The following is a 25905-nucleotide window of genomic DNA, read 5'->3' as shown; positions in this document are numbered from 1 at the left end:
GCAGGCCCATGAGTGTGCAGGCCCAGAAGTGTGCAGATTCAATACGGAACCGGCCCGGGAGTGTACAGGCCCAGGTTCCTGCAGGCCCCGGTGTGCGTAGGTCCAGGAGTGTGCAGGTCCAAGAGTGTGCAGGCCCAGTTGTGTGCAGGCCCAGGAATGTGCAGGCCCTGTCGACCCTAGAGGGCAGGATGCCGTGACCAGAGGAGGCGCTCTCTAGGACTGGGGGCGGAGGCCGGGAGAGCAGGCGGTTGGAGAGCCGGTGGTGAGGGCTGGAAAGGGGCAGAGCTGCACCAACCAGGTGTGCGGACCTGAGGGCGTGAGGCTGGGCGGCCTGCCGAGGGTGTTCCTGCAGCAGTGCTGGCCCTGGGTGAGGATGTGGTGGGACCAGGGCTGAGCCAGCGGGGCAGAAGGAGGAGGAGCGGGGAGGAGGGCGCCAGAGGGTGCACAGTGGACCGGTCACTGGGCATCTGCAGGTTTGGAGGCGCTCTGCTGTGTGGGGCTCCAGGCCTCCCTGGGTCTGGGGACGTGGGTGTGATGTGACTCGGAAGGAGGCCGGGTGCGCTTCGGACAGCACCCGCCATCTCTCCCACCCAGGCCCAGTGCTCATGGTCGTGTTGCAGCCTCAGTTTTCCGTCCACTGTCCCAGCAACCCCTTGGTGGTATTCTGAGCAGAGGCAGAGGGTGAGAGTCCTGACTTGGCTTTCCTTCCCTGTGTTTCCAAGTCCACACTCATTCCGCAAGTCGCACGACAGGCCAAGAAATCGGGAGACGCGGTGTCGGGGTAAAGAATAGTGAGTTTATTTGGAAAGGCAGCTGACCGAGAAGATGGCAGGCTAATGTCCTGGAGAGCCACCTTCTCCGAGTGAGACTTCAGGCTCCTTTTACACTCGAAAGGAGAGGGGTTGTGGGTGGTTGGTGCAAAGTCCTTGGTGCAGGAATTCTTTGTTTTTGCAGTTGTGGGTCAGCTCATGGGGCCCCTGTAAAGCCTCTAACAAAACAAATGTTACTTTCTGTTCTGCAGCTTGTTGTGTGTATAGGAGAGGAAAAGAGCTCTTATCCTGAAGGCTGAGAGCCTTGAGAACAGGCTCTGCTGTCAATTTCAGGCTGAAGGCAACATTGTTTTACAAAAGGGGCAGAGCTGGTAAGACAGCCTGGAAAACAGCAGAGGGTTAAAGGAAAAAGAACAGATCTAATAGGCAGTCAGATTTGGTCTTTTCTGTTACACCTGCTGCCCCAGCAGGGCTGGCCTCAGGGAGGAAGGGCGCCCCTCCGGCCCCCGAGAGCCGCCTGCAGAGGGTGGGGAAGGCAGGGAGGGGGTCTGCCCTGCTGGAGAGGTAAACTAGACATGGCTGATACATGGACAGTGAGTGCAAAGTTAGAAAACCTCTGGGTTTTCCCTCTTTAGGGAGGGAGAGGGAGGCTCAGCATAGGTCCTTGAGCTTCCGCGAGAAAAGTGGCTCTCAGCCCAGGTCGGCTGCGGGCGCCTCTGGGGTTGTCACACCTGAGGGGCCCTCTGTGGACGGGTCCTGTGTTCTTGGCACTGACGTGGATTTTCCTCCTCTTCTTCCCCAAGGGGCGGTAGTGGCTCCGGGGGCAGCTTCCAGCCGATCACGGCCATCCTGCTGCCCTCATGCAAGCTGGCCCTGCACGCCCGGCAGCTGGACGTCAGACTGCAGCTGGACTACGTCTCCGCCTCGCAGGTAAGAGGAGCCCCGCTGCTTCCCTGCGGGCCGGCAAGGGGGTCCCTCGGGAGGGGTTTCGGTTGGGGGCTCCTGGCTAGACGCCGCAGCCGTGTGAGTGGCACCGTTGGGGTGAAGGAGGCTGGTGCCAGGGACAGGGCAGGCCCAGGAGTGTGCAGGCCCAGGAGTGTGCATGCCCAGGAGTGTGCAGGCAAAGGAGGGAGCAGGCCCAGTAGTGTGCAGGCCAAGTAGAGTGCAGGTCCAGAAGTGTGCAGGCCCAGGCGTGTACAGACTCCGGAGTGTGCAGAGACAGGAGTGTGCAGGCCCAGAATTGTACAGGCCTAGGGCTGTGCAGGCCCAGCAGTGTTCAGGCCCAGGAGTGTGCAAAATCAGGAGTATACAGGCCCAGGTGTGTTCAGGCTCAAGATTGTGCAAGTCCTGGAGTGTGCAGGCCCATGAGTGTGCAATCCAGGAGTGTGCAGGCCCAGTAGTGTGCACACACAGGAGGGAGGAGGCACACGATTGTGCTGGCCTGGAGTGTACAGGCCTGTGTGTGTGTGTAGGCCCAGGAGTGTACAGGCCCAGGTGTGTGCAGGCCCAGGAGTGTGCAGGCCCAGGATTGTTTAGGCCCAGGAGTGTGCAGAGAGAAGAGTGTGCAAGCCCAGGTTGGTGCAGACCCAGAAGCGTGCAGGCCTAGGAGAGCGCAGGCCCTGGAGTGTGCAGGCCAGGAGTGTGCAGGTCCAGGAGAGGGCCGGCCGAATTGGGGGCAGGCCCAGGAGTGTACAGGCCCAGGAGTGTGCTGACACAGTAGGGATCAGTCACAGGAGTGTGCAGGTCCAGGAGTATACAGGCCCAGGTGTGTGCAGGCCCAACATTGTGCAGGCCCAGGAGTGTGCAGGCCCAGGTATGTGCAGGCCCAGGCCATGGCAGGCCCAGGAGGGTACAGACCCTGGAGTGTGCAGACCCAGGAGTATGCATGCCCAGGGCTGTGAGGCCCAGCATTTTTCAGGCCCTGGAGTGTACAGAATCAGGTGTATACAGGCCAAGGTGTGTTAATGCCCAAGATTGTGCAGGTCCTGTTGTGTGCAGACCCATGAGTGTGCAGTTCGAGCAGTGTGCAGGCCCAGTAGTGTTCAGGCCCAGGAGTGTGCAACATCAGGAGTATACAGGTCCAGGTGTGTTCAGGCTCAAGATTGTGCATGTCCTGGAGTGTGCAGGCCCATGAGTGTGCAATCCAGGAGTGTGCAGGCCCAGTAGTGTGCAAGCCAGGGCCAGAGAAGGCCCATGCCAGGGAAGGCCCAGGAGTGTACAGATCCAGGAGTGTGCAGGCCCAGGAGTGTGCATGCCCAGGAGTGTCCAGAGGAGGGGTTTGAGGCCGTGGTGGGATGTACTTCACAGGCATAAATAGCGTAAAGAGCATAAAACTACATGATAGTGATGGTCGGACAGCATGGGAATGCACTTAATGTTCCTGAAATGCACAATTTAAAAGGGAAAAAAATCTGTATTTTATTAAAGGAGGTGGAAAATTGAAAAATATAGGATGCCATAAATGATGTAAAACAAATAAACTAAACTAAAGAAAAACAAGACAAAAGCAAATTCAGGGGTAGGGAAGTCAACTTCGGGTAGGGGAGGGGATTTATGGTGGGATTTTGGAGAAGGTGTAGGAGGGTGCAGAGGGGCACAGCCCTAGTGGGTGATGATGCCTAAAATGGTTCTCCACTGCCCAGCGGCCCAGGTGCAGGTGCAGGAACTACAGGCTTCTCAGGAGCAGCAAGATCAGCAGGAGCAGCAGGCTCTTCAGGAGTGGCAAGATCAGCAGGAGCTGCAGGCTCTTCAGGAGTGGCAAGATCAGCAGGAGCTGCAGGCTCTTCAGGAGTGGCAAGATCAGCAGGAGCGGCAGGCTCTTCAGGAGCGGCAGGCTCTTCAGGATCGGCTAGATCAGCAGGAACGGCAGGTTCTTCAGGAGCGGCTAGATCAGCAGGAATGGCGGGCTCTTCAGGAGTGTCTAGATCAGCAGGAACGGCAGGCGCTTCAGGAGCGGCGGGCTCTTCAGGAATGGCAGGCTCTTCAGGAGCCGTGGGCTCTTCAGGAGCGGCTAGATCAGCAGGAGAGGTAGGCTCTTCAGGAGAGGCAGGCTCTTCAGGAGCCGTGGGCTCTTCAGGAGCGGCTAGATCAGCAGGAATGGCGGGCTCTTCAGGAGCAGCTAGATCAGCAGGAATGGCAGGCTCTTCATATGCAGTTGGAGCAGCAGGATCTTCATGTTCAGCAGGAGCAGCTGGAGGGAGTTCACGGTCTCCTGCTGGACCCTGGTGGTCCTGTTTTGGTTCTCTGGCGTCTTCCCCTGCCCCTGCCTGCTCTGGACCTGTAACTGTTGGACGTGGAGAGAGCTTTAAGTCTAGTGGTTGTGCTCAGGCACAACCTGGAAAAAGGTACCCACGTGGCTCCCTTTCCACGTGCCTTTTCAAGGACAGAAATCTTCCCAGAGCTTTGCAGACAGCTCCCACCGAGCAAGTGCCCACAGGCACTTGTTCTGTGACTGAATTCTTCCAGACAGGTGGTCTGAGGCCCGTCTTTGTTCTGGTCCCAACAGCAGACTTTGGGAATGCCTCCCTGTGTGGCCCAGCCCTCCGCCCTCCCTCACCTACACACCCGCACCGGCCCTGCCCTTCTCACCTTTGGGCTGTGCTTCGGGGGGCTCCTGGCCCTCTACCTGAATCCCCGGGTGGTGGGCCCGGTGCTCCAGGTCAGAGCCGGGGGTGCTGAGCTGCCCCTCAGCCCTGGGCAAGATCCTGGGGAGAGACCTGGGCGACGTCTGGGCAGGAGGCCGTGGTGGTGGGGAGCCCTTCATACCCAGACTCTTCCGGAGCCTGTGCTGGCCTTCCACAGTGTGGCACACCAGCCCCTCACTTGGGGAGCTGGCATGAGTGTCCTGGTTCCCCGGATCCTGCGGTGTCTGGCTCTGCAATGACAGTGACCGGCAGCCGGCCCGGCCCGGAGGTCTCAGAGCCCTGCCTGGCCAGGACCACTCCTGCTTCTGCCCCACTCGACCGTCTGCTGCCTGATCAGACTGGGACCTTGGTCATCTCAGTCACCCGGGAGGCAAGAGACACACCCTAGGGCATGGGCGCCACCTCGGGCAGCAGGGCCCTGCCCCGGTTCTCCACATCCCAGCCAGCCCGCTTGGACCCAGGTTGGTGACGTGATCGGCCCCCCAGGCCTCTGACCCTTCCTCAGCCTGCTCTTGCTTGAGGCAGGACCCCCCCAACATGACTGCCCCACCGCCACCAGTCAGGAAGGGGCTGTGGGGCCACCCGGGTGGGGTCTGAGTGGTGGCCTGGCCTGGGCGGGCCTGCCCTGGGCCTCCCTGTGTTACCTTTCGGTCCCTCTGGCCAAAAGGCCAGAGGCGCCTGGGGTGAGACCCGACCCACTGTCGGCACTGTTGGCAAAGGCCGTTGCTGCGGGCTTTCCGGGGGCCGCGACCTCGGGATCTTGGGATGCAACAAAACATGTCTGAGCTGAGCTGAGTTCACCAGCCAAGTAGGTTGAGAAGTGTCCTTCTCTACACAGCGGGTGCCTGGTGACCTGGGTCCCAAGTTCTGTTGGGCTCTGTTGCCAGGGAAGTGAGGTCACTTCCTGGGGTCCCCTTCCCCAAGCTTCCTCCTTACACAAAGCTCCCCAAGGGCCTCTCTGGGCTGCTGATGGCTCACTTCCCACCCCATGCCATGTCCACCCAGTGACACCAACACGGCCCCTCCTATAGCCCTGGGGAGGCCTGGATGCAGCCAGGGTCACAGCTCTGATGACACAGCTGGCTTCAGACCCAGCTCCCCCGCCAGCAGTGCTGTCACCCTGGACAAGCCACCTGCTTCTCAGGGTCTCCCCAATCCCCCATCGGCGCAGTGGGGATCATTCTGGACCCGGCTTCCTAGGAAAGCCATCATGTCTCTAGAACCACAAACACCTACTGCACCTGTCACCTCTGCGGGCTGGCATCACAGGGAGCTCATGCACAGACTCAGCAAAGGAAGGGCCCCACAGAGGGCTGGTGTGCAGGCCAAGGAGTGTGCAGGCCCAGGACTGTGCAGACGAGGCATTGTGTGGGCCCAGGAGAGGGCAGGCCTAGGAGTGTGCAGGGACAGAAGTGTGCAGGCCCAGGAGTGTGCAGGGCCAGTAGTGTTCAGGCCCCGGAGAGTGCAGGAAAGGTGAGGGCCATCACAGGAGAGGGCAGGGCCAAATGGGGCAGGCCAAGGAGTGTGCAGGACAAGGAGTTTGTAGGCCGAGGAGTATGCGGTCACAGGAGTGAGCAGGCCCAGGTGTGTGCAGTCCTTGGAGTGTGCAGGCCCAGGAGAGGGCATGCCCTGGAATGTGCAGGCCCAGGAGTGTGTAGGTACAGGAGGGAGCAGGCCCAGGAGTTTGCAGACGAAGGAGTGTGTAGGGACAGATGCGAGCAGGCCCTGGAGTGTGCAGCGCCAGGAGTGTGCTGGTCCATGAGAGGGTCGGCCGAAGTGGGGGCTGGCCCGGGATAGGGCAGGGCCAGGGGTGTGTAGGTCAAGACTGTGCTTGCCCAGGATTATACAGTCCCAGGAGTGAGCATGTACAGGAGTGTGCAGGCCCAGGAGTGTAGAAGCCCAGGTTCGTGCAGGCCCAGGTGTGCGCAGGTCCAGGAGCATGCAGGCCCAGGTGTGTGCAGTCCCAGGAGAGTGCAGGCCCTGGAGAGGACAGGCCCTCGAATGTGCAGGCCCAGGAGTGTGCAGGCCAAGCAGTGAGCACCCCCAGGCGTGTGCAGACTCTGGAGTGTGCAGAGACAGGGGTGTGCAGGCCCAGGAATGTACAGGTTAGGGCTGTGCAGGCCTAGCAGTGTTCAGGCCCAGGAGTGTGCAAAATCAGGAGTATACAGGCCCAGGTGTGTTCAGGCTGAAGATTGTGCATGTCCTGGAGTGTGCAGGCCCATGAGTGTGCAATCCAGGAGTGTGCGGGCCCAGTAGTGTGCAAGCCAGGGCCAGAGAAGGCCCATGCCAGGGAAGGCCCAGGAGTGTACATATCCAGGGGTGTGCAGGCCCATGAGTGTGCAGGCCCTGAGTGTGCACTCGAGGGATTGTGCGGGCCCAGGAGAGGGCAGGCCCAGCAGTGTGCAGGCCCAGGAGTGTGCAGACACAGGAGGGATCAGTCACAGGAGTGTGCAGATCCAGGAGTATACAGGCCCAGGTGTGTGCAGGCCCAACCTTGTGCAGGCCCAGGAGTGTGCAGACAGAGGAGTGTGCAGGCCAAGGAGGGTGCAGGCCCAGGCCAGGGCAGGCCTAAGAGGGTACAGACCCTGGAGTGTGCAGGCCCAGGAGTATGCATGCCCAGGGCTGTGAGTCCCAGCAGTGTTCAGGCCCAGGAGTGTGCAGAATCAGGAGTATACAGGCCCAGGTGTGTTCAGGCTCAAGATTGTGCCTGTCCTGGAGTGTGCAGGCCCATGAGTGTGCAATCAAGGAGTGTGCGGGTCCAGTAGTGTGCAAGCCCAGGCCAGAGAAGGCCCATGCCAGGGAAGGCCCAGGAGTGTACAGATCCAGGATTGTGCTGGCCCAGGAGTGTGCATGCGCAGGACTGTGCAGGCACAGGAGGGAGCAGGCCGAGGAGGGTGCAGTCCCAGGTGTGTGCAGGCACAAGTGTGAGCAGGCCCAGTATTGTGAAGGCCCAGGAATGAACAGGTCCAGGAGAGGGCCGGCCGAATTGGGGGCAGGCCCAGGAGAGGGAAGGCCCAGAAGCGTGCAGGTCTAGGAGTGTGCAGACGAGGGATTGTGTGGGCCCAGGAGAAGGCAGGCCCAGGAGTGTGCAGGGCAGAAGTGTGCAGGCCCAAGAGTGTGCAGGGCCAGTCATGTTCAGGCCCAGGAGTGTGTAGGACCTGTGAGGGCCGTCACAGGAGAGGGCAGGGCCAAATGGGGCAGGCCAAGGAGTGTGCAGGACCAGGAGTTTTTAGGCCGAGGAGTATGCAGTCACAGGAGTGAACAGGTACAAGAGTGTGCAGGCCCAGTAGGGTAGAAGCCCAGGTTCGTGCAGACCCAGGTGTGCACAGGTCCAGGAGCGTGCAGACCCAGGAGTGTGCAGACACAATATGGAACAGGCCCAGGAGTGTGCAGGCTAAAGGGTGTGCATACCCAGGACTGTGCAGGCCCAGGAATGTGCAGACACTGGAGGGAGCAGGCACACTAGTGTACTGGCACAGGAGTGTACAGCCCAGGTGTATGCAGGCTCTGGGATATACAGACTCAGGAGTGTGCAGTCCCAGGATTGTGGAGACAGAGGAGTGTGCAGGCCCAGGATGGTGCAGTTCCAGGAGTGTGCAGGCCCAGGCCAGGGCAGGCCCAGGAGTGTGTAGGCACAGGAGGAAGCAGGCCGAGGAGTCTGCAGTCCCAGGTGTGTGCAAGCACAAGTGGGAGCAGGCCCAGTAGTGTGCAGGCCCAAGAGTGTGCAGGTCCAGGAGAGGGCCGGCCGAATTGGGGGCAGGCCCAGGAGAGGGAAGGCGCAGGAGTGTGCAGGCCAAGTAGTGTGCACACGAGGGATTGTGCGGGCCCAGGGGAAGGTAGGCCCAGCAGTGTGCAGGGCCAGAAGTGTTCAGGCCCAGGTTCGTGCAGGCCCAGGTATGCGCAGGTCCAGAGCATGCAGGCCCAGGTTTTTGCAGTCCCAGGAGTGTGCAGGCCCTGGAGAGGACAGGCCCTCGAATGTGCAGGCCCAGGAGTGTGCAGGCCAAGCAGTGAGCACCCCCAGGAGTGTGTAGGCCCAGGAGTGTACAGGCCCAGGAGTGTGCAGCCCCAGGCGTGTGCAGACTCCGGAGTGTGCAGAGACAGGGGTGTGCAGGCCCAGGACTGTACAGGTTAGGGCTGTGCAGGCCTAGCAGTGTTCAGGCCCAGGATTGGGCAAAATCAGGAATATACAGGCCCAGGTGTGTTCAGGCTCAAGATTGTGCATGTCCTGGAGTTTGCAGGCCCATGAGTGTGCAGGCACAGAAGTGTGCAGATTCAATACGGAACCGGCCCGGGAGTGTACAGGCCCAGGTTCCTGCAGGCCCCGGTGTGCGTAGATCCAGGAGTGTGCAGGTCCAAGAGTGTGCAGGCCCAGTTGTGTGCAGGCCCAGGAATGTGCAGGCCCTGTCGACCCTAGAGGGCAGGATGCCGTGACCAGAGAAGGCGCTCTCTAGGACTGGGGGCGGAGGCCGGGAGAGCAGGCGGTTGGAGAGCCGGTGGTGAGGGCTGGAAAGGGGCAGAGCTGCACCAACCAGGTGTGCGGACCTGAGGGCGTGAGGCTGGGCGGCCTGCCGAGGGTGTTCCTGCAGCAGTGCTGGCCCTGGGTGAGGATGTGGTGGGACCAGGGCTGAGCCAGCGGAGCAGAAGGAGGAGGAGCGGGGAGGAGGGCGCCAGAGGGTGCACAGTGGACCGGTCACTGGGCATCTGCAGGTTTGGAGGCGCTCTGCTGTGTGGGGCTCCAGGCCTCCCTGGGTCTGGGGACGTGGGTGTGATGTGACTCGGAAGGAGGCCGGGTGCGCTTCGGACAGCACCCGCCATCTCTCCCACCCAGGCCCGGTGCTCATGGTCGTGTTGCAGCCTCAGTTTTCCGTCCACTGTCCCAGCAACCCCTTGGTGGTATTCTGAGCAGAGGCAGAGGGTGAGAGTCCTGACTTGGCTTTCCTTCCCTGTGTTTCCAAGTCCACACTCATTCCGCAAGTCGCACGACAGGCCAAGAAATCGGGAGACGCGGTGTCGGGGTAAAGAATAGTGAGTTTATTTGGAAAGGCAGCTGACCGAGAAGATGGCAGGCTAATGTCCTGGAGAGCCACCTTCTCCGAGTGAGACTTCAGGCTCCTTTTACACTCGAAAGGAGAGGGGTTGTGGGTGGTTGGTGCAAAGTCCTTGGTGCAGGAATTCTTTGTTTTTGCAGTTGTGGGTCAGCTCATGGGGCCCCTGTAAAGCCTCTAACAAAACAAATGTTACTTTCTGTTCTGCAGCTTGTTGTGTGTATAGGAGAGGAAAAGAGCTCTTATCCTGAAGGCTGAGAGCCTTGAGAACAGGCTCTGCTGTCAATTTCAGGCTGAAGGCAACATTGTTTTACAAAAGGGGCAGAGCTGGTAAGACAGCCTGGAAAACAGCAGAGGGTTAAAGGAAAAAGAACAGATCTAATAGGCAGTCAGATTTGGTCTTTTCTGTTACACCTGCTGCCCCAGCAGGGCTGGCCTCAGGGAGGAAGGGCGCCCCTCCGGCCCCCGAGAGCCGCCTGCAGAGGGTGGGGAAGGCAGGGAGGGGGTCTGCCCTGCTGGAGAGGTAAACTAGACATGGCTGATACATGGACAGTGAGTGCAAAGTTAGAAAACCTCTGGGTTTTCCCTCTTTAGGGAGGGAGAGGGAGGCTCAGCATAGGTCCTTGAGCTTCCGCGAGAAAAGTGGCTCTCAGCCCAGGTCGGCTGCGGGCGCCTCTGGGGTTGTCACACCTGAGGGGCCCTCTGTGGACGGGTCCTGTGTTCTTGGCACTGACGTGGATTTTCCTCCTCTTCTTCCCCAAGGGGCGGTAGTGGCTCCGGGGGCAGCTTCCAGCCGATCACGGCCATCCTGCTGCCCTCATGCAAGCTGGCCCTGCACGCCCGGCAGCTGGACGTCAGACTGCAGCTGGACTACGTCTCCGCCTCGCAGGTAAGAGGAGCCCCGCTGCTTCCCTGCGGGCCGGCAAGGGGGTCCCTCGGGAGGGGTTTCGGTTGGGGGCTCCTGGCTAGACGCCGCAGCCGTGTGAGTGGCACCGTTGGGGTGAAGGAGGCTGGTGCCAGGGACAGGGCAGGCCCAGGAGTGTGCAGGCCCAGGAGTGTGCATGCCCAGGAGTGTGCAGGCAAAGGAGGGAGCAGGCCCAGTAGTGTGCAGGCCAAGTAGAGTGCAGGTCCAGAAGTGTGCAGGCCCAGGCGTGTACAGACTCCGGAGTGTGCAGAGACAGGAGTGTGCAGGCCCAGAATTGTACAGGCCTAGGGCTGTGCAGGCCCAGCAGTGTTCAGGCCCAGGAGTGTGCAAAATCAGGAGTATACAGGCCCAGGTGTGTTCAGGCTCAAGATTGTGCAAGTCCTGGAGTGTGCAGGCCCATGAGTGTGCAATCCAGGAGTGTGCAGGCCCAGTAGTGTGCACACACAGGAGGGAGGAGGCACACGATTGTGCTGGCCTGGAGTGTACAGGCCTGTGTGTGTGTGTAGGCCCAGGAGTGTACAGGCCCAGGTGTGTGCAGGTCCAGGAGTGTGCAGGCCCAGGATTGTTTAGGCCCAGGAGTGTGCAGAGAGAAGAGTGTGCAAGCCCAGGTTGGTGCAGACCCAGAAGCGTGCAGGCCTAGGAGAGCGCAGGCCCTGGAGTGTGCAGGCCAGGAGTGTGCAGGTCCAGGAGAGGGCCGGCCGAATTGGGGGCAGGCCCAGGAGTGTACAGGCCCAGGAGTGTGCTGACACAGTAGGGATCAGTCACAGGAGTGTGCAGGTCCAGGAGTATACAGGCCCAGGTGTGTGCAGGCCCAACATTGTGCAGGCCCAGGAGTGTGCAGGCCCAGGTATGTGCAGGCCCAGGCCATGGCAGGCCCAGGAGGGTACAGACCCTGGAGTGTGCAGACCCAGGAGTATGCATGCCCAGGGCTGTGAGGCCCAGCATTTTTCAGGCCCTGGAGTGTACAGAATCAGGTGTATACAGGCCAAGGTGTGTTAATGCCCAAGATTGTGCAGGTCCTGTTGTGTGCAGACCCATGAGTGTGCAGTTCGAGCAGTGTGCAGGCCCAGTAGTGTTCAGGCCCAGGAGTGTGCAACATCAGGAGTATACAGGTCCAGGTGTGTTCAGGCTCAAGATTGTGCATGTCCTGGAGTGTGCAGGCCCATGAGTGTGCAATCCAGGAGTGTGCAGGCCCAGTAGTGTGCAAGCCAGGGCCAGAGAAGGCCCATGCCAGGGAAGGCCCAGGAGTGTACAGATCCAGGAGTGTGCAGGCCCAGGAGTGTGCATGCCCAGGAGTGTCCAGAGGAGGGGTTTGAGGCCGTGGTGGGATGTACTTCACAGGCATAAATAGCGTAAAGAGCATAAAACTACATGATAGTGATGGTCGGACAGCATGGGAATGCACTTAATGTTCCTGAAATGCACAATTTAAAAGGGAAAAAAATCTGTATTTTATTAAAGGAGGTGGAAAATTGAAAAATATAGGATGCCATAAATGATGTAAAACAAATAAACTAAACTAAAGAAAAACAAGACAAAAGCAAATTCAGGGGTAGGGAAGTCAACTTCGGGTAGGGGAGGGGATTTATGGTGGGATTTTGGAGAAGGTGTAGGAGGGTGCAGAGGGGCACAGCCCTAGTGGGTGATGATGCCTAAAATGGTTCTCCACTGCCCAGCGGCCCAGGTGCAGGTGCAGGAACTACAGGCTTCTCAGGAGCAGCAAGATCAGCAGGAGCAGCAGGCTCTTCAGGAGTGGCAAGATCAGCAGGAGCTGCAGGCTCTTCAGGAGTGTCTAGATCAGCAGGAGCAGCAGGCTCTTCAGGAGTGGCAAGATCAGCAGGAGCGGCAGGCTCTTCAGGAGCGGCAGGCTCTTCAGGATCGGCTAGATCAGCAGGAACGGCAGGTTCTTCAGGAGCGGCTAGATCAGCAGGAATGGCGGGCTCTTCAGGAGTGTCTAGATCAGCAGGAACGGCAGGCGCTTCAGGAGCGGCGGGCTCTTCAGGAATGGCAGGCTCTTCAGGAGCCGTGGGCTCTTCAGGAGCGGCTAGATCAGCAGGAGAGGTAGGCTCTTCAGGAGAGGCAGGCTCTTCAGGAGCCGTGGGCTCTTCAGGAGCGGCTAGATCAGCAGGAATGGCGGGCTCTTCAGGAGCAGCTAGATCAGCAGGAATGGCAGGCTCTTCATATGCAGTTGGAGCAGCAGGATCTTCATGTTCAGCAGGAGCAGCTGGAGGGAGTTCGCGGTCTCCTGCTGGACCCTGGTGGTCCTGTTTTGGTTCTCTGGCGTCTTCCCCTGCCCCTGCCTGCTCTGGACCTGTAACTGTTGGACGTGGAGAGAGCTTTAAGTCTAGTGGTTGTGCTCAGGCACAACCTGGAAAAAGGTACCCACGTGGCTCCCTTTCCACGTGCCTTTTCAAGGACAGAAATCTTCCCAGAGCTTTGCAGACAGCTCCCACCGAGCAAGTGCCCACAGGCACTTGTTCTGTGACTGAATTCTTCCAGACAGGTGGTCTGAGGCCCGTCTTTGTTCTGGTCCCAACAGCAGACTTTGGGAATGCCTCCCTGTGTGGCCCAGCCCTCCGCCCTCCCTCACCTACACACCCGCACCGGCCCTGCCCTTCTCACCTTTGGGCTGTGCTTCGGGGGGCTCTTGGCCCTCTACCTGAATCCCCGGGTGGTGGGCCCGGTGCTCCAGGTCAGAGCCGGGGGTGCTGAGCTGCCCCTCAGCCCTGGGCAAGATCCTGGGGAGAGACCTGGGCGACGTCTGGGCAGGAGGCCGTGGTGGTGGGGAGCCCTTCATACCCAGACTCTTCCGGAGCCTGTGCTGGCCTTCCACAGTGTGGCACACCAGCCCCTCACTTGGGGAGCTGGCATGAGTGTCCTGGTTCCCCGGATCCTGCGGTGTCTGGCTCTGCAATGACAGTGACCGGCAGCCGGCCCGGCCCGGAGGTCTCAGAGCCCTGCCTGGCCAGGACCACTCCTGCTTCTGCCCCACTCGACCGTCTGCTGCCTGATCAGACTGGGACCTTGGTCATCTCAGTCACCCGGGAGGCAAGAGACACACCCTAGGGCATGGGCGCCACCTCGGGCAGCAGGGCCCTGCCCCGGTTCTCCACATCCCAGCCAGCCCGCTTGGACCCAGGTTGGTGACGTGATCGGCCCCCCAGGCCTCTGACCCTTCCTCAGCCTGCTCTTGCTTGAGGCAGGACCCCCCCAACATGACTGCCCCACCGCCACCAGTCAGGAAGGGGCTGTGGGGCCACCCGGGTGGGGTCTGAGTGGTGGCCTGGCCTGGGCGGGCCTGCCCTGGGCCTCCCTGTGTTACCTTTCGGTCCCTCTGGCCAAAAGGCCAGAGGCGCCTGGGGTGAGACCCGACCCACTGTCGGCACTGTTGGCAAAGGCCGTTGCTGCGGGCTTTCCGGGGGCCGCGACCTCGGGATCTTGGGATGCAACAAAACATGTCTGAGCTGAGCTGAGTTCACCAGCCAAGTAGGTTGAGAAGTGTCCTTCTCTACACAGCGGGTGCCTGGTGACCTGGGTCCCAAGTTCTGTTGGGCTCTGTTGCCAGGGAAGTGAGGTCACTTCCTGGGGTCCCCTTCCCCAAGCTTCCTCCTTACACAAAGCTCCCCAAGGGCCTCTCTGGGCTGCTGATGGCTCACTTCCCACCCCATGCCATGTCCACCCAGTGACACCAACACGGCCCCTCCTATAGCCCTGGGGAGGCCTGGATGCAGCCAGGGTCACAGCTCTGATGACACAGCTGGCTTCAGACCCAGCTCCCCCGCCAGCAGTGCTGTCACCCTGGACAAGCCACCTGCTTCTCAGGGTCTCCCCAATCCCCCATCGGCGCAGTGGGGATCATTCTGGACCCGGCTTCCTAGGAAAGCCATCATGTCTCTAGAACCACAAACACCTACTGCACCTGTCACCTCTGCGGGCTGGCATCACAGGGAGCTCATGCACAGACTCAGCAAAGGAAGGGCCCCACAGAGGGCTGGTGTGCAGGCCAAGGAGTGTGCAGGCCCAGGACTGTGCAGACGAGGCATTGTGTGGGCCCAGGAGAGGGCAGGCCTAGGAGTGTGCAGGGACAGAAGTGTGCAGGCCCAGGAGTGTGCAGGGCCAGTAGTGTTCAGGCCCCGGAGAGTGCAGGAAAGGTGAGGGCCATCACAGGAGAGGGCAGGGCCAAATGGGGCAGGCCAAGGAGTGTGCAGGACAAGGAGTTTGTAGGCCGAGGAGTATGCGGTCACAGGAGTGAGCAGGCCCAGGTGTGTGCAGTCCTTGGAGTGTGCAGGCCCAGGAGAGGGCATGCCCTGGAATGTGCAGGCCCAGGAGTGTGTAGGTACAGGAGGGAGCAGGCCCAGGAGTTTGCAGACGAAGGAGTGTGTAGGGACAGATGCGAGCAGGCCCTGGAGTGTGCAGCGCCAGGAGTGTGCTGGTCCATGAGAGGGTCGGCCGAAGTGGGGGCTGGCCCGGGATAGGGCAGGGCCAGGGGTGTGTAGGTCAAGACTGTGCTTGCCCAGGATTATACAGTCCCAGGAGTGAGCATGTACAGGAGTGTGCAGGCCCAGGAGTGTAGAAGCCCAGGTTCGTGCAGGCCCAGGTGTGCGCAGGTCCAGGAGCATGCAGGCCCAGGTGTGTGCAGTCCCAGGAGAGTGCAGGCCCTGGAGAGGACAGGCCCTCGAATGTGCAGGCCCAGGAGTGTGCAGGCCAAGCAGTGAGCACCCCCAGGAGTGTGTAGGCCCAGGAGTGTACAGGCCCAGGAGTGTGCAGCCCCAGGCGTGTGCAGACTCCGGAGTGTGCAGACACAGGGGTGTGCAGGCCCAGGAATGTACAGGTTAGGGCTGTGCAGGCCTAGCAGTGTTCAGGCCCAGGAGTGTGCAAAATCAGGAGTATACAGGCCCAGGTGTGTTCAGGCTGAAGATTGTGCATGTCCTGGAGTGTGCAGGCCCATGAGTGTGCAATCCAGGAGTGTGCGGGCCCAGTAGTGTGCAAGCCAGGGCCAGAGAAGGCCCATGCCAGGGAAGGCCCAGGAGTGTACATATCCAGGGGTGTGCAGGCCCATGAGTGTGCAGGCCCTGAGTGTGCACTCGAGGGATTGTGCGGGCCCAGGAGAGGGCAGGCCCAGCAGTGTGCAGGCCCAGGAGTGTGCAGACACAGGAGGGATCAGTCACAGGAGTGTGCAGATCCAGGAGTATACAGGCCCAGGTGTGTGCAGGCCCAACCTTGTGCAGGCCCAGGAGTGTGCAGACAGAGGAGTGTGCAGGCCAAGGAGGGTGCAGGCCCAGGCCAGGGCAGGCCTAAGAGGGTACAGACCCTGGAGTGTGCAGGCCCAGGAGTATGCATGCCCAGGGCTGTGAGTCCCAGCAGTGTTCAGGCCCAGGAGTGTGCAGAATCAGGAGTATACAGGCCCAGGTGTGTTCAGGCTCAAGATTGTGCCTGTCCTGGAGTGTGCAGGCCCATGAGTGTGCAATCAAGGAGTGTGCGGGTCCAGTAGTGTGCAAGCCCAGGCCAGAGAAGGCCCATGCCAGGGAAGGCCCAGGAGTGTACAGATCCAGGATTGTGCTGGCCCAGGAGTGTGCATGCGCAGGACTGTGCAGGCACAGGAGGGAGCAGGCCGAGGAGGGTGCAGTCCCAGGTGTGTGCAGGCACAAGTGTGAGCAGGCCCAGTATTGTGAAGGCCCAGGAATGAACAGGTCCAGGAGAGGGCCGGCCGAATTGGGGGCAGGCCCAGGAGAGGGAAGGCCCAGAAGCGTGCAGGTCTAGGAGTGTGCAGACGAGGGATTGTGTGGGCCCAGGAGAAGGCAGGCCCAGGAGTGTGCAGGGCAGAAGTGTGCAGGCCCAAGAGTGTGCAGGGCCAGTCATGTTCAGGCCCAGGAGTGTGTAGGACCTGTGAGGGCCGTCACAGGAGAGGGCAGGGCCAAATGGGGCAGGCCAAGGAGTGTGCAGGACCAGGAGTTTGTAGGCCGAGGAGTATGCAGTCACAGGAGTGAACAGGTACAAGAGTGTGCAGGCCCAGTAGGGTAGAAGCCCAGGTTCGTGCAGACCCAGGTGTGCACAGGTCCAGGAGCGTGCAGACCCAGGAGTGTGCAGACACAATATGGAACAGGCCCAGGAGTGTGCAGGCTAAAGGGTGTGCATACCCAGGACTGTGCAGGCCCAGGAATGTGCAGACACTGGAGGGAGCAGGCACACTAGTGTACTGGCACAGGAGTGTACAGCCCAGGTGTATGCAGGCTCTGGGATATACAGACCCAGGAGTGTGCAGTCCCAGGATTGTGGAGACAGAGGAGTGTGCAGGCCCAGGATGGTGCAGTTCCAGGAGTGTGCAGGCCCAGGCCAGGGCAGGCCCAGGAGTGTGTAGGCACAGGAGGAAGCAGGCCGAGGAGTCTGCAGTCCCAGGTGTGTGCAAGCACAAGTGGGAGCAGGCCCAGTAGTGTGCAGGCCCAAGAGTGTGCAGGTCCAGGAGAGGGCCGGCCGAATTGGGGGCAGGCCCAGGAGAGGGAAGGCGCAGGAGTGTGCAGGCCCAGGGGTGTGCACATGAGGGATTGTTCGGGCCCAGGAGAGGGCAGGCCCAGGAGTGTGCAGGGCCAGAAGTGTGCAGGCCCAACAGTGTGCAGGGCCTGTAGTGTAAAGGCCCAGGAGCGTGCAGGACTAGGAGATTGCAGGCCCAGGGGTATGTAGTCACAGGAGAGAGCAGGTTAAGGAGTGAGCAGGTACTGAACTTTGCAGGCCCAGGAGTGTACAGTCCTAGGTTCGTGAAGGCCCAGGTTTGCGCAGGTACAGGAGTGTGCATGGCCATTAGTGTCCAGGCCCAGGCCAGGACAGGACCAGGAGTGTCCAGTCTCAGGAGTGTGCAGGGCCAGGAGTGTGTAGGCGCACAAGTGTTTTGTCCCAGAAGTGTGACGGCACACGAGTGTGCAGGCCCAGGAGTGTGAAGACACTGGAGTGTGCAGAGACAGGTGTGTGCAGGCCCAGGAGTGTGCCGGCACAGGTGGGAACAGGGCTAGGAGTGTGCAGGCATACATAGGAGCAGACCCAGGAGTGTACAAGCCCAGGTTCATGCAGGCCCAAGTGTGCGCAGGTCCAGGAGTGTGAAGGCCCAGGTGTCTGCTGTCCCAGGAGTGTGCAGGTCCTGAAGTTTGCAGGCCCAGGAGTGTGCAGACAAAGCATTGTGCAGGCCAAGGAGGGTGCAGGCCCATGAGTGCACAGGCCCAGGAGTGTGCAGGCCCAGGCGTGTGCAGACTCCGGAGTGTGCAGAGACAGGAGTGTGCAGGCCCAGGTTTGTACAGGCCTAGGGCTGTGCAGGCCCAGCAGTGTTCAGGCCCAGGAGTGTGCAAAATCAGGAGTACACAGGCCCAGGTGTGTTCAGGCTCAAGGTTGTGCATGTCCTGGAGTGTGCAAGCCCATGACTGTGCAATCCATGAGTGTGTGGGCCCAGTAGTGTGCAAGCCCAGGCCAGAGAAGGCCCATGCCAGGGAAGGCCCAGGAGTGTACAGATCCAGGAGTGTGCAGGCCCAGGATTGTGCATGCCCAGGAGTGTGCAGGCACAGGAGGAAGCCGAATAAGGAGTGTGACGGCCCAAGAATGTACAGGTCCAGGAGAGGGCTGGCCGAATTGGGGGCAGGCCCAGGAGAGGGAAGGCCCAGAAGAGTGCAGGCCAGGGGTGTGCAGATGAGGGATTGTGTGGGCCCAGGTGAAGGCAGGCCCTGGAGTGTGCAGGGCCAGTAGTGTTCAGGCCCTGGAGTGTGCAGGAAAGGTGAGGGCCATCACAGGAGAGGGCAGGGCCAAATGGGGCAGGCCAAGGGGTGTGCAGGACCAGGAGTTTGTAGGCCGAGGAGTATGCAGTCACAGGAGTGAGCAGGCTCAGGTGTGTGCAGTCCTTGGAGTGTGCAGGCCCAGGAGAGGGCATGCCCTGGAATGTGCAGGCCCAGGAGTGTGTAGGTACAGAGTGTGCAAGCCCAGGAGTTAATAGGCCGATGTTCGTGCAGGCCCTGTTGTGCAGAGGTCCAGGAGAGTGCAGGCCCTGGTGTGTGCAGTCCCAGGAGTCTGCAGGCCCTGGATTGTGCAGGCCCAGGAGTGTGTAGGTACAGGAGGGAGGATACCCAGGAGTTTGCAGGCCTAGGAGTGTGTAGGGATAGATGCGTACAGGCCCTGTATTGTGCAGTCCCAGGAGTGTGCAGGCTTGTGAGAGTGTCGGACGAGGGGGCGCTGGCCTGGGATACGGCAGGGCCAGGGGTGTGTATGCCGAAGACTGTGCTTGCCCAGCAGTATGCAGTCACAGGAGGGAGCAGACCGAGTAGTGAGCAGACCCAGGTGTGTGCAGGCACAAGTGGGAGCAGTCCCAGTAGTGTGCAGGCCCAAGAGTATGTGGGTCCAGGGGAGGGCCGGCCGAGTTGCGGGCAGGCCCAGGAGAAGGCAGGCCCAGGAGTGTGCAGGGCCAGAAGTGTGCATGCCCAAGAGTGTGCAGGGCCAGTAGTGTTAAGGCCCAGGAGTGTGCAGGACAGGTGAGGGCCATCACAGCAGAGGGCAGGGACAAATTGGGCAGTGCCAGGATTGTGCAGGACCTGAAGTTTGCAGGCCCAGGAGTATGCAGTCACAGGAGGGAGCAGGTAAAAGAGTGTGCAGGCCCAGGTGTGTACATGCCCAGGATCATGCAGGCCCAGGTGTGCGCAGGTCCAGGAGTGTGCAGGCCCAGGTGTGTGAAGACACCGGTGTGTGCAGAGACAGGAGTGTGCAGGCCCAGGAGTGTATATGCCCAGGGCTGTGCAGGCCTTCCAGCGTTCCGCCCCAGGAGTGTGCCGGGACATGTGGGAACAGGCCTAGGGTTAGGCAGGCATAGATGGGAGCAAGCCCAGGATTGTACAAGCCCAGGTTAATGCCGGCCCAGGTGTGCACAGGTCCAGGAGTGTGTAGGCCCTGGTGTGTGCTGTCCCAGGAGTGTACCGGCCCATGTGTGCGCAGGCCCTGGAGTTTGCAGACACCGGAGTGTGCAGACAGGGGTGTGCATGCCCAGGAGTGTACAGGCCTAGGAGAGTGCAAGCCCAGGAGTGTGCACACAAGGGATTGTGCGGGCCCAGGACAGGGCAGGTCCATGTGTGCGCAGGTCCAGGAGTGTGCAGGCCCAGGTGTATGCAGTTCCAGGATTGTGCAGGCCCAGGAGAGGGCAGGCCCATGGGTGTGCACACGAGGGATTGTGAGGGCCCAGGATAAGTCAGGCCCTGCAATGTGCAGGGCAAGAAGTATGCAGGCCCAAGAATGTGCAGACAGAGGAGTGTGCAGGCCAAGGAGGGTGCAGGCCCAGACCATTGCAGGTCCAGCAGTGTACAGGCCCAGGTGTGTGCTATCCCAGCAGTTTCCAGGCCCAGTTGTTTGCAGGTCTATGAGTGTACATGCCCAGGCATGTGTAGTCCCAGGTGTGTACAGGCCCAGATAGGGCAGGCCCCGGTGCCTGCAGGCCCAGGAGTTGCAGGCCCAGGTGTGTGCAGACACCGGAGTGTGCAGAGACAGGAGTGTGTAGGCCCAGGATTGTACAGGCAAAGGACTGTGCAGGCCAAGCCATGTGCAGCCCCAGGAATGTGCCGGCAGAGATGGGAACAAGCCTAGGAGTGTACAGGCATATGTGGTAGAAGGCCCGGGAGTGTACAAGCCAAGGTTGACGCAGGCCCTGGTGTGCGTAGGTCCAGGGTTGTGTAGGCCCATGTGTCTGCTGTCCCAGGAGTATGCGGGCCCAGCAGAGGGCAGGCCCTGGAGTGTGTAGGCCCAGGATTGTGCAGGCACAAGTGGGAGCAGGACCAGTAGTATGCAGGCCCAAGAGTGTGCAGGTCCAGGCGAGGGTCGGGCGAATTGGGGGCAGGCCCATTAGGGGGAAGTCCCAGGAGTGTGCAGGCCAAGGAGTGTGCACACGAGGGAATGTGTGGGCCCAGGAGAAGTTAGGCCCAGCAGTGTGCAGGGCCAGAAGTGTTCAGGCCTAGGAGTGTGCAGACAGAGGAGTGTGCAGGACAAGGAGGGTGCAGGCCCAGGCCAGGGTAGGCCCAGGAGTGTACAGGCCCGGGAGTGTGTCGGCACAGCAGTGTGCAATCTCAGGAGGGAACAGGTGCAGGAGTGTTCAAGGCCAGCAGTGTGCAGGCCCAGGAGTGTGCACACACAGGAGGGAGGAGGCACACGGGTGTGCTGGCCAGGAGTGTACAGGCCCGTGTTTGTGGAGGCCCGGGAGTGTACAGGCCCAGGAGTGTGCAGGCCCAGGCGTGTGCAGACTCCGGAGTGTGCAGAGACAGGGGTGTGCAGGTCCAGGAATGTACAGGCCTAGGGCTGTGCAGGCCCAGCAGTGTTCCGGCCCAGGAGTGTGCAAAATCAGGAGTAAACAGGCCCAAGTGTGTTCAGGCTCAAGATTGTGCCTGTGGAGTGTGCAGGCCCATGAGTGTGCAATCCAGGAGTTTGCGGGCCCAGTAGTGTGCGATCCCAGGCCAGAGAAGGCCATTGCCAGGGAAGGCCCAGGAGTGTACAGATCCAGGAGTGTGCAGGCCCAGGAGTGTGCATGCGCAGGACTGTGCAGGCACAGGAGGGAGCAGGCCGAGGAATGTGAAGTCCCAGGTGTGTGCAGGCACAAGTGGGAGCAGGCCCAGTAGTGTGAAGGCCCAGGAATATACAGGTCCAGGAGAGGGCCGGCCGAATTTGGGGCAGGCCCAGGAGAGGGAAGGCCCAGAAGCGTGCAGACCCAGGAGTGTGCAGACGAGGGATTGTGTGGGCCCAGGAGAAGGCAGGCCCAGGAGTGTGCAGGGCCAGAAGTGTGCAGGCCCAAGAGTGTGCAGGACCAGTCAAGTTCAGGCCCAGGAGTGTGCAGGACCGGTGAGGGCCGTCACAGGAGAGGGCAGGGCCAAATGGGGCAGGCCAAGGAGTGTGCAGGACCAGGAGTTTGTAGGCCGAGGAGTATGCAGTCACAGGTGTGAGCAGGTACAAGAGTGTGCAGGCCCAGTAGGGTACAGGCCCAGGTTCGTGCAGACCCAGGTGTGCGCAGGCCCAGGAGAGGGCCGGCCAAATGGGGAGCAGGCCCAGGAGAGGGAAGGCCCAGGAGTGTGCAGGCCCTGGAGTGTGCACACGATGGATTGTGCGGGCCCAGCAGTGTGCAGGCCCAGGAGTGTGCAGACATAGGAGTGCGCAGGACAAGGAGGGTGCAGGCCCAGGCCAGGTTAGGCCCAGGACTGTACAGGCCCGGGAGTGTGTCGGCACAGCAGTGTGCAATCACAGGATGGAACAGGTGCAGGAGTGTTCAAGGTTAGCAGTGTGCAGGCCCAGGAGTGTGCACACACAGGAGGGAGGAGGCACACGAGTGTGCTGGCCAGGAGTGTACAGGCCTGTGTGTGTGTGTAGGCCCAGGAGTGTACAGGCCCAGGTGTGTGCAGGCTGTGGGATGTGCAGGCCCAGGAGTGTGCAGGCCCAGGAGTGTGCAGAGAGAAGGGTGTGCAAGCCCAGGTGGGTGCAGACCCAGGAGTGTGCAGGCCAAAGAGAGCGCAAGCCCTAGAAGTGTGCAGGCCAGGAGTGTACAGGTCCAGGAGAGGGCCGGCCGAATTGGGGGAAGGCCCAGGAGAGGGAAGGCCCAGGAGTGTGCAGGTTCATGAGAGGGTCGGCCGAGGTGTGGGCTGGCCTGGGATAGGGCAGGGCCAGATGTGTGTAGGCCCAAGACTGTGCTTGCCTAGGAATATGCAGTCACAGGAGGGAGCAGGCCCAGCAGTGTGCAGGCCAAGTGGAGTGCAGGCCCAGGCCTGTGCAGTCCCAGGTGTGTGCAGGCCCAGGAGAGGGCAGGACCCGGTGTGTGCAGGCCCAGGAGTTGCAGACCCAGGTGTGTGCAGACACCGGCGTGTGCAGAGACAGGAGTGTGTAGGCCCAGGATTGTACAGGCCAAGGGCTGTGCAGGCCAAGCCATGTGCAGCCCCAGGAATGTGCTGGCACAGATGGGAACAAGCCTAGGAGTGTACGGGCATATGTGGGAGAAGGCCTGGGAGTGTACAAGCCAAGGTTCATGCAGTCCCAGGTGTGCGTAGGTCCAGGATTGTGTAGGCCCAGGTGTCTGCTGTCCCAGGAGTATGCGGGCCCAGCAGAGGGCAGGCCCTGGAGTGTGTAGGCCCAGGATTGTGCAGGCACAAGTGGGAGCAGGACCAGCAGTGTGCAGGCCCAAGAGTGTGCAGGTCCAGGAGAGGGCCGGGCGACTTGGGGGCAGGCCCATTAGAGGGAAGTCCCAGGAGTGTGCAGGCCAAGTAGTGTGCACACGAGGGATTGTGCGGGCCCAGGGGAAGGTAGGCCCAGCAGTGTGCAGGGCCAGAAGTGTTCAGGCCCAGGTTCGTGCAGGCCCAGGTGTGCGCAGGTCCAGAGCATGCAGGCCCAGGTTTTTGCAGTCCCAGGAGTGTGCAGGCCCTGGAGAGGACAGGCCCTCGAATGTGCAGGCCCAGGAGTGTGCAGGCCAAGCAGTGAGCACCCCCAGGAGTGTGTAGGCCCAGGAGTGTACAGGCCCAGGAGTGTGCAGCCCCAGGCGTGTGCAGACTCCGGAGTGTGCAGAGACAGGGGTGTGCAGGCCCAGGACTGTACAGGTTAGGGCTGTGCAGGCCTAGCAGTGTTCAGGCCCAGGATTGGGCAAAATCAGGAATATACAGGCCCAGGTGTGTTCAGGCTCAAGATTGTGCATGTCCTGGAGTTTGCAGGCCCATGAGTGTGCAGGCCCAGAAGTGTGCAGATTCAATACGGAACCGGCCCGGGAGTGTACAGGCCCAGGTTCCTGCAGGCCCCGGTGTGCGTAGGTCCAGGAGTGTGCAGGTCCAAGAGTGTGCAGGCCCAGTTGTGTGCAGGCCCAGGAATGTGCAGGCCCTGTCGACCCTAGAGGGCAGGATGCCGTGACCAGAGGAGGCGCTCTCTAGGACTGGGGGCGGAGGCCGGGAGAGCAGGCGGTTGGAGAGCCGGTGGTGAGGGCTGGAAAGGGGCAGAGCTGCACCAACCAGGTGTGCGGACCTGAGGGCGTGAGGCTGGGCGGCCTGCCGAGGGTGTTCCTGCAGCAGTGCTGGCCCTGGGTGAGGATGTGGTGGGACCAGGGCTGAGCCAGCGGGGCAGAAGGAGGAGGAGCGGGGAGGAGGGCGCCAGAGGGTGCACAGTGGACCGGTCACTGGGCATCTGCAGGTTTGGAGGCGCTCTGCTGTGTGGGGCTCCAGGCCTCCCTGGGTCTGGGGACGTGGGTGTGATGTGACTCGGAAGGAGGCCGGGTGCGCTTCGGACAGCACCCGCCATCTCTCCCACCCAGGCCCAGTGCTCATGGTCGTGTTGCAGCCTCAGTTTTCCGTCCACTGTCCCAGCAACCCCTTGGTGGTATTCTGAGCAGAGGCAGAGGGTGAGAGTCCTGACTTGGCTTTCCTTCCCTGTGTTTCCAAGTCCACACTCATTCCGCAAGTCGCACGACAGGCCAAGAAATCGGGAGACGCGGTGTCGGGGTAAAGAATAGTGAGTTTATTTGGAAAGGCAGCTGACCGAGAAGATGGCAGGCTAATGTCCTGGAGAGCCACCTTCTCCGAGTGAGACTTCAGGCTCCTTTTACACTCGAAAGGAGAGGGGTTGTGGGTGGTTGGTGCAAAGTCCTTGGTGCAGGAATTCTTTGTTTTTGCAGTTGTGGGTCAGCTCATGGGGCCCCTGTAAAGCCTCTAACAAAACAAATGTTACTTTCTGTTCTGCAGCTTGTTGTGTGTATAGGAGAGGAAAAGAGCTCTTATCCTGAAGGCTGAGAGCCTTGAGAACAGGCTCTGCTGTCAATTTCAGGCTGAAGGCAACATTGTTTTACAAAAGGGGCAGAGCTGGTAAGACAGCCTGGAAAACAGCAGAGGGTTAAAGGAAAAAGAACAGATCTAATAGGCAGTCAGATTTGGTCTTTTCTGTTACACCTGCTGCCCCAGCAGGGCTGGCCTCAGGGAGGAAGGGCGCCCCTCCGGCCCCCGAGAGCCGCCTGCAGAGGGTGGGGAAGGCAGGGAGGGGGTCTGCCCTGCTGGAGAGGTAAACTAGACATGGCTGATACATGGACAGTGAGTGCAAAGTTAGAAAACCTCTGGGTTTTCCCTCTTTAGGGAGGGAGAGGGAGGCTCAGCATAGGTCCTTGAGCTTCCGCGAGAAAAGTGGCTCTCAGCCCAGGTCGGCTGCGGGCGCCTCTGGGGTTGTCACACCTGAGGGGCCCTCTGTGGACGGGTCCTGTGTTCTTGGCACTGACGTGGATTTTCCTCCTCTTCTTCCCCAAGGGGCGGTAGTGGCTCCGGGGGCAGCTTCCAGCCGATCACGGCCATCCTGCTGCCCTCATGCAAGCTGGCCCTGCACGCCCGGCAGCTGGACGTCAGACTGCAGCTGGACTACGTCTCCGCCTCGCAGGTAAGAGGAGCCCCGCTGCTTCCCTGCGGGCCGGCAAGGGGGTCCCTCGGGAGGGGTTTCGGTTGGGGGCTCCTGGCTAGACGCCGCAGCCGTGTGAGTGGCACCGTTGGGGTGAAGGAGGCTGGTGCCAGGGACAGGGCAGGCCCAGGAGTGTGCAGGCCCAGGAGTGTGCATGCCCAGGAGTGTGCAGGCAAAGGAGGGAGCAGGCCCAGTAGTGTGCAGGCCAAGTAGAGTGCAGGTCCAGAAGTGTGCAGGCCCAGGCGTGTACAGACTCCGGAGTGTGCAGAGACAGGAGTGTGCAGGCCCAGAATTGTACAGGCCTAGGGCTGTGCAGGCCCAGCAGTGTTCAGGCCCAGGAGTGTGCAAAATCAGGAGTATACAGGCCCAGGTGTGTTCAGGCTCAAGATTGTGCAAGTCCTGGAGTGTGCAGGCCCATGAGTGTGCAATCCAGGAGTGTGCAGGCCCAGTAGTGTGCACACACAGGAGGGAGGAGGCACACGATTGTGCTGGCCTGGAGTGTACAGGCCTGTGTGTGTGTGTAGGCCCAGGAGTGTACAGGCCCAGGTGTGTGCAGGCCCAGGAGTGTGCAGGCCCAGGATTGTTTAGGCCCAGGAGTGTGCAGAGAGAAGAGTGTGCAAGCCCAGGTTGGTGCAGACCCAGAAGCGTGCAGGCCTAGGAGAGCGCAGGCCCTGGAGTGTGCAGGCCAGGAGTGTGCAGGTCCAGGAGAGGGCCGGCCGAATTGGGGGCAGGCCCAGGAGTGTACAGGCCCAGGAGTGTGCTGACACAGTAGGGATCAGTCACAGGAGTGTGCAGGTCCAGGAGTATACAGGCCCAGGTGTGTGCAGGCCCAACATTGTGCAGGCCCAGGAGTGTGCAGGCCCAGGTATGTGCAGGCCCAGGCCATGGCAGGCCCAGGAGGGTACAGACCCTGGAGTGTGCAGACCCAGGAGTATGCATGCCCAGGGCTGTGAGGCCCAGCATTTTTCAGGCCCTGGAGTGTACAGAATCAGGTGTATACAGGCCAAGGTGTGTTAATGCCCAAGATTGTGCAGGTCCTGTTGTGTGCAGACCCATGAGTGTGCAGTTCGAGCAGTGTGCAGGCCCAGTAGTGTTCAGGCCCAGGAGTGTGCAACATC

At 60.8% G+C, this 25905-nt stretch overlaps 2 long non-coding RNA genes across 2 annotated transcripts; both read left to right on the top strand.

Annotated features, from left to right (window-relative positions):
- Nucleotides 1-4597: 4597 nt before the first annotated feature.
- On the top strand, nucleotides 4598-10318 carry LOC140690095 (uncharacterized). Its single transcript, XR_012065272.1, has 3 exons — nucleotides 4598-4875; nucleotides 9670-9789; nucleotides 10222-10318. It is a non-coding gene; the product is annotated as an uncharacterized lncRNA (long non-coding RNA).
- A 2927-nt stretch (nucleotides 10319-13245) lies between these two features.
- Nucleotides 13246-24739, top strand: LOC140690098 (uncharacterized). Its single transcript, XR_012065275.1, has 3 exons — nucleotides 13246-13523; nucleotides 24091-24210; nucleotides 24643-24739. It is a non-coding gene; the product is annotated as an uncharacterized lncRNA (long non-coding RNA).
- Nucleotides 24740-25905: the final 1166 nt, after the last annotated feature.

The sequence above is a fragment of the Vicugna pacos genome, chromosome 28, assembly GCF_048564905.1.
Source record: "Vicugna pacos chromosome 28, VicPac4, whole genome shotgun sequence".
Taxonomy (NCBI): domain Eukaryota; kingdom Metazoa; phylum Chordata; class Mammalia; order Artiodactyla; family Camelidae; genus Vicugna; species Vicugna pacos.
This window is presented reverse-complemented; position numbering and strand designations above follow the sequence as displayed.